Raw genomic sequence first — 11,038 nt, 5'->3', positions numbered from 1 at the left:
ATGAAACTGATCATTCATTAGTTATTGTTAATTGGTTAAAAATGTTCAAAGGTCGGAGCTTGAGCTTGGAATTAAACATGCTGATCATAATCTCGTGTGGGCTGACCGGGGAGATATCTTAGCCTAATTCCGCACGTTCATAAATATATTATATATATATATATATTTATATATATGAGTTTAATTCAGTACGCTACTTTCTTTTTAATATAGGAGTTTTGCTACAAATCAGTCACTGTTCACATCACAAACCCCACATCTATACCTTTTCATAGGCTGTAGAGATATTTTTTATAGGGTGTATGGATGTTTTTTATAAGATGTGGAGTATAGAATGATGAATAGTAATTGATGAGAAGAATTTTCATATATATATATATCAAGCAGCTCCCTCATCACATGGTAGCTAGCTAGGCGTCTAATTAATTTGTTGTTGATAGTATGTGATTACCAATTAAACTTTCGACTCTAGAGGGTCAGTTCATGAGTTTTTTTCATAATTCTTTTTTTGTCCAGTTTGATATTTTTGTTGCAATATTTATAGTGGAAGGGATATTCTCACTACCTGCTAGGCTGGACTTGGACCACCTCCGAGAGGCCCAATAGCAAGAGCGTGAACTGCCCACCAATCGAGATAGGAGAAAGAGGGCCCAGTGTCAAAGCGGGAAAAAGATCAATGTGGGAAGATGAGACAACTTTCACTCTGACACAACCCTGTTCAGATGACGTGCAAGGACGCCATGCCGCACTAAATATGCATAAAACATAGACAAGAGATCTTGGTGAGAGGCACTTTTCTTGACAAAGTGCCTAAATAGTGGCTGCACTCACCCACCTGCCACAAAGGATGTGACCCAGGAGAGCCACACTGCATTAAATGTGATAGCATGATACCCAATACAGTAGACGGGCACCCCTAGCAGAGGAAATGAGACCCACATGGATATGAAGTATAAAAACCTAACTCCATGTCAAAAATATTTTGACACACTCTTACATAGAAAATTCTTTCATCTTTCAGAGGATTGACTGAGACAAAAGAGATATTTCATCACCCACCAAGCTCTTACATTGCTTGTGTGTAGGACCATCGGGCTCGTGGGCTGGTGTGCTGAACACGTCATAAACATATAAGATACTGCTTTTTCAATAGTAACTCAATTTTTGGATATATTTAGGACTATATTTGGTATCAACAACCAATTAGATGTAAAAAAAAAAAAAGGTAAAAATTAAGAATAAATGTTAAGCTAGCTGATGATAAGTAGCTAATTACTAGGTTTGCATAATAACAAAGCCGGCAAACCAAAAAGACATAACATTAATTATTTCGCAGATTAGATAAGATGAGGTGAGTTAAAATTAAAGTTAAAAGTTGAATAAAATATTGTTAGAATATATTTTTTTTAATATTATTTTTATTTTAAGATTTGAAAAAATTAAATTGTTTATTTTATTTTAAGTGAAAATTTAAAAAAATTATAATAATTAAATGAAATGAAATAAGATAAATTGATAGGAGTCGTAAAAACAAATGAAACAATTATGAAAGAAATATTGCTGGCTAGCTATAAGATACTTTAATTACTTTGGGAACACGTTTGGTTGAAATCACAGGTTACATGCATGGGCCTACCAATATTTGATTTATTATTAATTTAGATCACACGTCTAATTATATATACCATATATGCATTGTACGTGTCAAGTAGTAGTTCCCATTAAATTCGGGAAATGCATGCGCATCATACGCTAATATTTATATAATTGTGTCTTATCTAATTAATTAAGTCCACTTTTTTCATGTGTCATTAGAATACATATGTATTTTGTACTGAGGCAACTAGTTATACTCAATTAATTAGTGTTCACATGGCCGCTACATGCAAGCAAGTACTACTGTATGTTGATTCACTGATTGAAATAGCAGCTAATACACACACATATATATTATATGGTAAATTAATTAATTACCATATATAGTTTCTCGATCCATTAATCCTAGCTTCCAGTACTGATCTCTCAAAAGGTTGGTGCAACATCCTATTCATTAAGCAACTGATCTTCAGCCAGAATAAACAGGTAGCTAGGTATACAGATTACAGGGGCCGATAAATTTGAAGCTGGGCTTAAAAAATAAAACGTGAATTTAATTGCTTAATTAACTTATAAATTATAACACAATCCATGCATGCACTACCTCGTTTCTTTCAATATTCATACTGTACTAGATCTAGCTCAACATGACGTTGAATATATGATACCATAGAAATTATTATTATTTTTAATTCCACGAGTCTCCAAAATTTTAGTATTCAATCTATATTACCCACTCAGGGAAACAAGAGGCTCATCTCATGCCAGGTGCTGTTGATATAGGCCGAGAGGTCGCTGAGTATTTGCCAGAGACCCAAGCCGCATTAGTTACATTTTTTTGGTATGCTACGTCGTATTAAATAACTTAAATGTTTGAAGCATGAAGGTGACGTGACTGCTTCCTGATGACGGATACAAGATGCTCCCCATACCTAGTATAAAAGCAAACTACCAGGTACATATGAATTCAGGCAATAACTTCTATCAAAATTCCAATAGAGAAAACTGATTTAGCCATCAAAGGGTGCCCTGATCACCAATGAGCTTTCCTTTGAATTTGTGTTGGTGCAGGTCAAATAATCAATTCCCCAGCTGTTCGAAGAGACCTTGCTGTACATACAAAATATGTCCAAAATAGTGGCATTGTCTGTGAGATTTTCCTTTATAACCAACTAACGTGTGCTTCGTATACTGGTGGCAACTCGCAGCAACTCGGGGCCTGGAGGGCTCATCAGGAACCATGGACCCTCTATTAACGGAGAAAGACGAATTGGTGAAAAGATGATTGCGAAGGTAAAAGCACTACAGAAAGAAAACGAGCCTTTACAAGAAGGTCCCCTTCGACCAGTGGAAGAACTGGAGCCAAGCCACAACCAAAAAGAGGAATCATGTAGGGTAAAGATGGAGGATGACGAGGGAGATAAGAAATGAATATAACAGGAACTCCAGGAGCTCCAAAATAAATACCAAGAGATGGCAAGGAGAGTAGGAACATCCTCCTCCATGGATCAAATGCTCACCAACATTGGCATGCCTTACAGTGCGAGCGTGATGGTAGTGCCTCTATCGTCAAAGTTCAGAGTCCCCCAAATAGACCCTTATGTCGGGTCCAGGATCTTTTGGAGCATTTGGACACTTTCAGGTCGCACATGATCTTGCACGGGTTTCCAGGAGAGTTTGCTTGTCGTGCATTCCCCTCGACCTTGAGAGTGCGGGACGAGCCTTGTTCACATTCCCGATGGCCTACCTCTTGACAGTCAAGTAGCAAGAGGATGAGAGCTTGAAGTCTTATATGTTCAAGTTCAACAAAGAGTGAATGAAGACAGACGACCAGGACAAAAAGTCATGCTTGCTACTGGGAGGCATTTGGCCTTGAAGTCCATTCATGGCAGAGTTGGCACGTAGGGCACTCGAGATGTTGAAGTAGTTTATGGACCAGACATATGGATTCATTAATGCGGAAGATACTCTCTGGGCATTGACTGCCCCAAGAAGAACGGAGTTGGAATAGGCTGACAGGAAGGCCAAGGCTCTAGTACAGGCAAAGCCAATAGATAAGGGTGGACGGAACCGACAAGAGGAGGGCACGACAGGCCCATATCAACACAAGGTTTTTGTCCTCGATGCAGCCAACCAACGTTGATGATAGAAGAGGCAAGGGATCTCCCTATCCTGGAAGCAAAAGCACGGGGAGGAGAAAGTCGCTACTACCGTTTTCACAGGACTACTACCCACAACATAACATAATGTAAAACCTTAGATGGAAGGAGAGGGAATTGCTGTGGGAAAATAGGCAAGATCGAAGAGGCCAACAAGAACGAGGTTGCGGCTGGGATGGCCAAAGAAGAAGAATAAGCGAGAACGAGAGCTCGAGAAGGCAAGAAGGGCGGGGGTTTGACGAGGCCGATTACGAACACCCATGCGTCAAGGCCTTCTACTAGGCTAGATTAGAACCATCACAAGAGGGTTCATTGAGGCAGGGTTGACATCTTCCAGTAGAAAAGCGCATGTGAGGAAAGCACGCTTTTAGGAAATATGTAGCTGACCAACGACCTAGAAAGGAGAGTGGGGTGACCCCAATCATCACATTTGGAGAAGCCGATGAGGAAGGGGTCCTCCACCCATATGATGACGCGCTAGTGGTCATCATGTTGGTTGTCAATTTCACCCTTCACCAATTTCATACTTTTTTGGGAGGTCTTTTGTTGCATGGGTATCGATCCCGCTTATCTACGGTCGCCGCCCATACCACTGAGGGGCTTCATGGGAGATGTCGTCCAGCCTATAGGCGTCATCACTTTGTCAGTATTGACAAGAGAACACCCCCATATTTCTTCCATCATGGCAGACTTTCTAGTAGTAAAGTCGCCCTCATCCTATAATGCCATCCTAGGGCACCTTGTATTGAAAAAAATTAAAGGCAGTGATGTCGACCCATCATTTGAAGATGAAGTTCCCCACCACAATGAGAGCAGGGAAAGTCAGAGGAGAATAAGTGTTGGCCTAAGAGTGTTACATGTAGGAGCTAAAGCTCACTAAGATGGGCATTCATGTTGTAAAGCCTGCTATCGAAGGAGAGGTTGTCCTCCCATGCCCCTCAACCATCCCTACAGGAAGGAGAAACCAGGAATGAACAAGCACCGGTACGAGCGGAACTAGGAAGTTGCTTGAATTAATAAATTTGTTCGAAGATCGACATGGGACCACGATCAAGATAGGTGGCATCTTAGAACCAGATATGCTGTAGAGTATGGGGCAGTTGCTGACAGAGCATCAGGATGTATTCAGACAGAGTCATGAGGATATGCCCAGAATAGACTCTGCCGTCATCCAGCATAACTTACGTGTGGATCTTGAGGAAAGGATAATTTGACAAAAGCGTTGGAGTTTCAGTATTGAAAAATGCACCTCCATCACATAGGAGGTAGATCGGATCCTGGCCGTCGGATTCATTCAAGAATCTCATTACTTGGAGTGGCTATCCAATAGTATACTAGTGAAGAAGGCCAGCGAAAAGTGGAGGATGTGTGTATGCTTCACTAATTTAAACAAAGCTTGCTCTAAGGATAACTTCCCCTACCACGAATAGATCCGATCATTGACTCCATGGCAGGTCATCAGATGTTGAGCTTCATGGACGCCTACTCTGGATAGAACCATATTTGCCTAAACCCCAAAGATGAAGAAAAACGTCATTCATTACTGTTAAAGGCCTCTATTGCTACAAAGCTATGTCGTTTGGCTTAAAGAATGTAGGGGCAACCTATCAACGACTGATGAATCGGATTTTTAAGGAGCAGATTAGCCGCAATATGCAAGTATATGTGGATGACTTGCTTGTCAAAAGTAAGACCCCCTTGCATCACCTGACCAATCTCCAGAATGCCTTTGCAATATTGCTGCGGTAATGGATGAAGCTCAACCTAGAGAAGTGTGCTTTCGGCCTCAGCTCGGAAAAGTTACTTGGTTTCCTGGTGTTGGAAATAGGGATAGAAGTGAACCTGGAAAAGGTGGATGACATCCTGTCTATGGCACCACCCCGAAGTATTAATGATGTATAGAGGCTAACTGGAAGAATAGTTGCACTCAATAGATTTGTGTTCAAGTCAACGGACAAGTGCCTTCCCTTTTTTAAGGTGTTACAAAAGACCCAAAGTTGGAACGACGAATGCAATAGGGAGTTCGAGGTGCTCAAGAATTACGTTGCCAACCCTCCCCTTCTAAGCCAAGCCAAGCCAAGCGGGGGAAGTCTTGAGCCTATACCTGTCGTTCTTGCCACATGCAGTGTCCTTGGTGTTGGTTCGCGATGAATGGGGCAAACAAAGGCTAGTTTATTACACCAACGGGCCTTTCGGGGTGCCGAGGCGAGATACCCGCGCATAGAATAGCTTATCTTTGCATTGGTAAAGACAACCAGGTGACTACGACCATACTTCTAGGCTCACCCAATACGTGTCCTCAAGGAAAATCTTGTGAAGAAAATCCTCCAACGGCCATAAGTATTAAGTCGATTGGTCAATTGAGCTGTGGAGCTAAGTGAGTTTGACATTGAATACATCCCTTGGAGCACTTTAAAGGGGCAGGTGCTAGTAGACTTTATGTCGGAGTTTACTGGTTTTCCACTAGAGCCACATTATGAACCATCCTTGAAGCCTTGGCATGTCTTTGTAGATGGCTCGTCATGTCGGGCTTGTGGGGAGTAGGGGTGGATATTGTTTCGGATGAAGGAAGAGAGTACAACTACGCCATTCGACTGGCATTCAAAACCACCAACAATGAGGCAAAGTATGAGGTGCTTTTGGTTGGGCTGATGGTTGCAGGATCTCTTGGGGCCGAAGAGATAGAGGCGAGAGCAGATTCCCAAGTGGTTGTCAATTAAGTCTAATGAGAGTTCACGGAAAAAAGCGAAAGGTTGAGAAAATATTTACAAGAAGTCGAAAAAAGATACTAACTTCCAATACTTTCAAATTCAGCAAGTCTCGAGGATTGAAAATCATAAAGTGACAGGCTAGCCAGAGTTGCTTCTGGGTACGAAGGTTATTCCTTGCCCGAAGAGACTATAGTTAGAACTGTGGAAGTCCCCACGATAGGAGCTGAAGCCTTCGAGATTAATGCAGGAATACCTAAATGGGCCGAAGGGATAGTCAGATACCTAGAAGTTGATGAGTTACTGGAAGATAAAAGGGAAGCAAGGAAAGTAAAAAATAGAGCAGCATGGTTCACCTTGGTAAATGGTGTGTTGTATAGGTAGGGTTATTCCACTCCCATCCTAAGATGTGTTTCATATGAGGAAGTGTAGTTTGTGCTGGCGGAGATACATGAAGGAATCTGTGGGAACCATACTGGTGGAAGATCATTGATGGTAAAAGTAATGAGGTAGGATACTACTGGTCCCGCGCCCTTAAAGATGCAAAAGAACTTTTCCGAAAATGTCAGAAGTGCCAAGAGTTTTCTCTAATACCTCACTGCCCGCCCGAGGAGCTAACGTCTATCACGTTGCCTTGACCTTTTATGCAGTGGGGAATTGATTTGATTGGGCTTTTTTCCCCTAGCAAGGGAGGGGTGAAGGTTGTGGTGGTAGTAATAGATTACTTGACCAAGTGGGTGGAAACTGAACCCCTAGTGACCATAACAACGAATAGCATCACGCGTTTCTTGTGGAAGGTTATTTTGTGCAGGTTTGGGATTCCTAGGGTAATTATATCTGATAATGGGCGGCAGTTTGATTGCAGTCACTTTCATGATTGGTGCCGAGAGCTAGAGATTGAGGTAAGGTATTCGTCAGTAGGACATCCACAGTCTAATGGGCAACTGAGGCCAATAACAAGGCTTTGCTCAGCATCCTTAAGAAGAAGCTAGGCAACAGGAAGGGAGCATGGGCTGGGATTTTCTAGGAGTACTTTGGACATACCGAACCATAGTAAAGACCCTGACAGGAGAGACCCCTTTCTTCCTTACCAATGGGCATGAGGCTATCTTGCCTGTGGAAATAAGGATGTCCACGTATTGTGTTCAGCATGTCGATCTGGAAGTCAATGATGCCAAGTCTACAAAAAGGTCAGGGGAGTCAAGTACCATGTCTCCATGGACTTACCTCATCCCTTCTCTAGGGTTACGAGGTCGACGAGGAGGCCAGGGGAGCCAAGCACAATGTCTTAACGGGCTTGCCTCGTATCTCCTATGGCGTATACATCAAAGGAAAGACAACAAGAATGAAAAAACAACCAATAAACTTCATCCCAACCAAAGAGAGAAAGAAAGGAATAAACCTCATTAATTCCAAAACATGTTTACAAGTAAGAGCGAGTGGTCGCAAGGGCTTTTATGCACCACTTGGGCAAAATACACAATAAAAAAAGAAAGAAAAGAAAGAATGAAGCTAAGGAGCAGGAGCATCAGGGTCAGGACCAGAGGCATCTGAGTTAGGACGAAAGGCATCAGGCATAATTTCCTAACCCAAGGTACAACCATGCTTAAGCTCTTCTATATCTGGAGGAAGCTTAGTGAGGTTGAGGGCTCTTAAATCTGCCTACAAGTTCTCTAAGACATAATCCTGCATTCTCTTGGGGCCTTCGATATACCTGTACGACCAAGCCTTGTCACAAACAAATACTGCTGACTTCAATTGACCTTTTAAATGTGGGACCACGGCTTGAACTTGATAGATCGCTTTGTAGTTCTCAAATGAGAACATCCTTGGTGCCCAACTACATCTTGGCTCCCGCAAGCTCCGCAGCTGCTTGGTCTGCCCTCACCTTCTCTCACTCTATCGCAGCCCGCGCAACTGCCAAAGAGTCTTCCCGTCCCTTCAAATCCTTGGAAAGGGATTGACGTTCCCTATCTAGTTGCTGAAGCCACTGTACTTTGGAGTCTTGTCCATCTTTCAGCGCAACGTTCTCTTCTTGCAATCGGATCATCTACTCCTCAAGAGAATCCACCTTTGCAGTCAAAAGGTCCATCGACTCCTGGGCTGAGCTCCTCGCCTTTATCTCAGACAAGACATTGTGGCTAGCTAATTCTGCTTGCTCTTTCGCCTTAGCCAGGTCGGCCTTCAGTAGGGCTATCCTACATCAGAGCAACTTGACCTTTTTCTAGCTCTTTTGACGGGAGAACTGGGCCTTTACCAACTCCACCTCCAGGAGAATCACTCCAAGCGCAACGCAGGGTTTGCTGCGCCAAGGAACGAAGAGCTAGGTTCTCCCCCTCAACTGCTCTTGACCATCCACGATGAAAGTAGCCAGTCAAGAGGCACCCTGTCACCAAGATAAATAGTTAGAACAAAGAGAGAGAGAGAGAGAGAGAGAGAGAGAGAGAGAGAGAGAGATAATAATGAAAGAACAGAAGGTAAAAAAATGCATAGGGGATTAGGGAAACCTTGAGAAGAATTCCATGAACGGTTTTGTCACTCGCTTGAAAGGCTTCATCTGCCTTCCTACTTCAGAACAAGTCAAGGGAGGAATGACCTCCACAGGGTTACCCCCAAAAGATGGATGATTCGCGACCTCCCTACCATCACCCTCGACTGCAGCTCCTTTTTCAGGAGCAATGGGTTGTTGGATAAAGGTGGGGGATCGTCTTCGGTGCCCAGACATTCCTCCTCGAGTTCTCATAAGAACTTTGCGGCTTCTCCCCCCTGTTAGGTTCTCGCGGACTCTCTCCCTCGAGCCTTTCCCCCTCGACCACCTAGTCCCCTAAGGCAGGCAAACATATCATAAAAGTGGGGATGGGGGATGAGAACACCACCCTTGCGGCAGGAGCTGAGCCCTGGCAATCTTGGGTTTAGCCTCCGTTCCTCCCATGCTCCTTCTAATCGGATCGACTGTGAGGGCCTCGATGACCTTGGTTTTAGTGTCGGTAGACATAAACTGCACCTCAGGCGACTCAAGGATGGGGGGCTCAGGAATGGACACCCCTTCCTCAAAACTCCTCGCACGTCCCTTCACAACACCCTTGGGTATATGGGCTTCTACTATGGAGTGCGTTGTAGATGGAGAAGACAGGATCATCTCCACATCTATCTTGGGAAGAGGTTTCACCAGAGTCAACGACTTAGGGGCTGGCTCGAGAAAAGCCCCATAGAAATGCATCGCAAGTATCTTGACCCCTCGGGACATTCTCCGAGGGCTTGCTGCAGCGGTTGGTGGGGTAGGAGTAGTAGGTATGGAGGGCACAACGGCTAATGGAGTAGAAGAAGCGGTCACGAACGGCGTGGCTACAGGTGGAATGGGAGAAGTGGCAACGAAAGAAGGAACGACCAGTTCCTGGGAAGTAGCAAAGCCCCCATCCCTTTGCTTCCCCAAAGGTTTCAATGGGGGATGGAATGAGGTCGGATGGGGGTTAGGCTCGGCTAGCAGAGGCCGACAGACTTCCATTGTCACTTAGGACTACCCCCGAGGAATCTTGGAATCAGAGAGAGGGTTGTTGTCCACCCTGGCGATCTCTACACGGGACTTCTTCCCCTTTCCAACTAGAGGAGGGCTTGGGGAATGGTAACAACATGAGTTAGTCCCCTGCCGTATGGGAATGGTGCGATCGTAAAAAATGGTATGGCTCATGAGAGGTAAAAATTACTCTATGTTACCTTCCCTGAGGAGGGCCTTTGAGAAGACATCAGAGTGATGATTTTTCACTGACTCCTTGAAAATGGTGATACGATGCAATTCCTTCAAGGACGCTGTTGGACGAACTGCCTTGTCGTTTGGAACCACCCCGCATATAGCCCAAACGGGGAACTAACGACAAGTCAACTGCCTGACCGGGAACACTCATCCATGGGCGAACATGAAGAAAAACTTAGATGTCCAATCTTTCATCTTGCGATAGCGCTGCTCCAAGGAGACAAGAGCGTGCATCGCCCTGAAGCTGCAAGTATTCCCCTCACTTCTTATAAGGTTATAGGTCAAGAGGAATTCATGGCCAGTGAGGTCAGCATGCTCAGGATTGGATTCCAATAAGGCTCAACGCCACAAGATGCATCAACACATGAGAATCCTCCAAGTGTTTGGATGGAATTGCGCGGGGGCTAGACCTAAACTATTGAACAACTTGCGAACAAGGCGAAAGAACAACAACCTCAACCCGTAGGTAAACATGCTAGGGAAGAGGGTGGCCTTTGAAGCATAACCCTCCTAGTCCACGGCCCCCTCGCATGGCCCAAGAACCTCAAAGGTCTCTGAATCTGGGACATGGAAGGTGGAGGATATTGAAGACAAGGATTTCTGAGTGACATCCGAATGCCAGTTGTGCCTGATGAAGAACTGGGCCACCGCACGAAGCTCAGGAGGGTCCAAGCACTTGGGAATCTTAGGTTGAACGACCTTCTTAGAAGCCATGTGAATAGAAAGAAATGGTAGAGGAGAAAGGAAGAAGATGGAAAGGAGAATGGGAGTCTTGAGCAAGAAGAGCAAAGATCGCGAAGGGCAAAGGTCACGGTAAAAGGAGA

Source organism: Juglans microcarpa x Juglans regia, chromosome 4D (assembly GCF_004785595.1).
Source record: "Juglans microcarpa x Juglans regia isolate MS1-56 chromosome 4D, Jm3101_v1.0, whole genome shotgun sequence".
Classification (NCBI taxonomy): domain Eukaryota; kingdom Viridiplantae; phylum Streptophyta; class Magnoliopsida; order Fagales; family Juglandaceae; genus Juglans; species Juglans microcarpa x Juglans regia.
Note: the sequence above shows the minus strand (reverse complement) of the source record.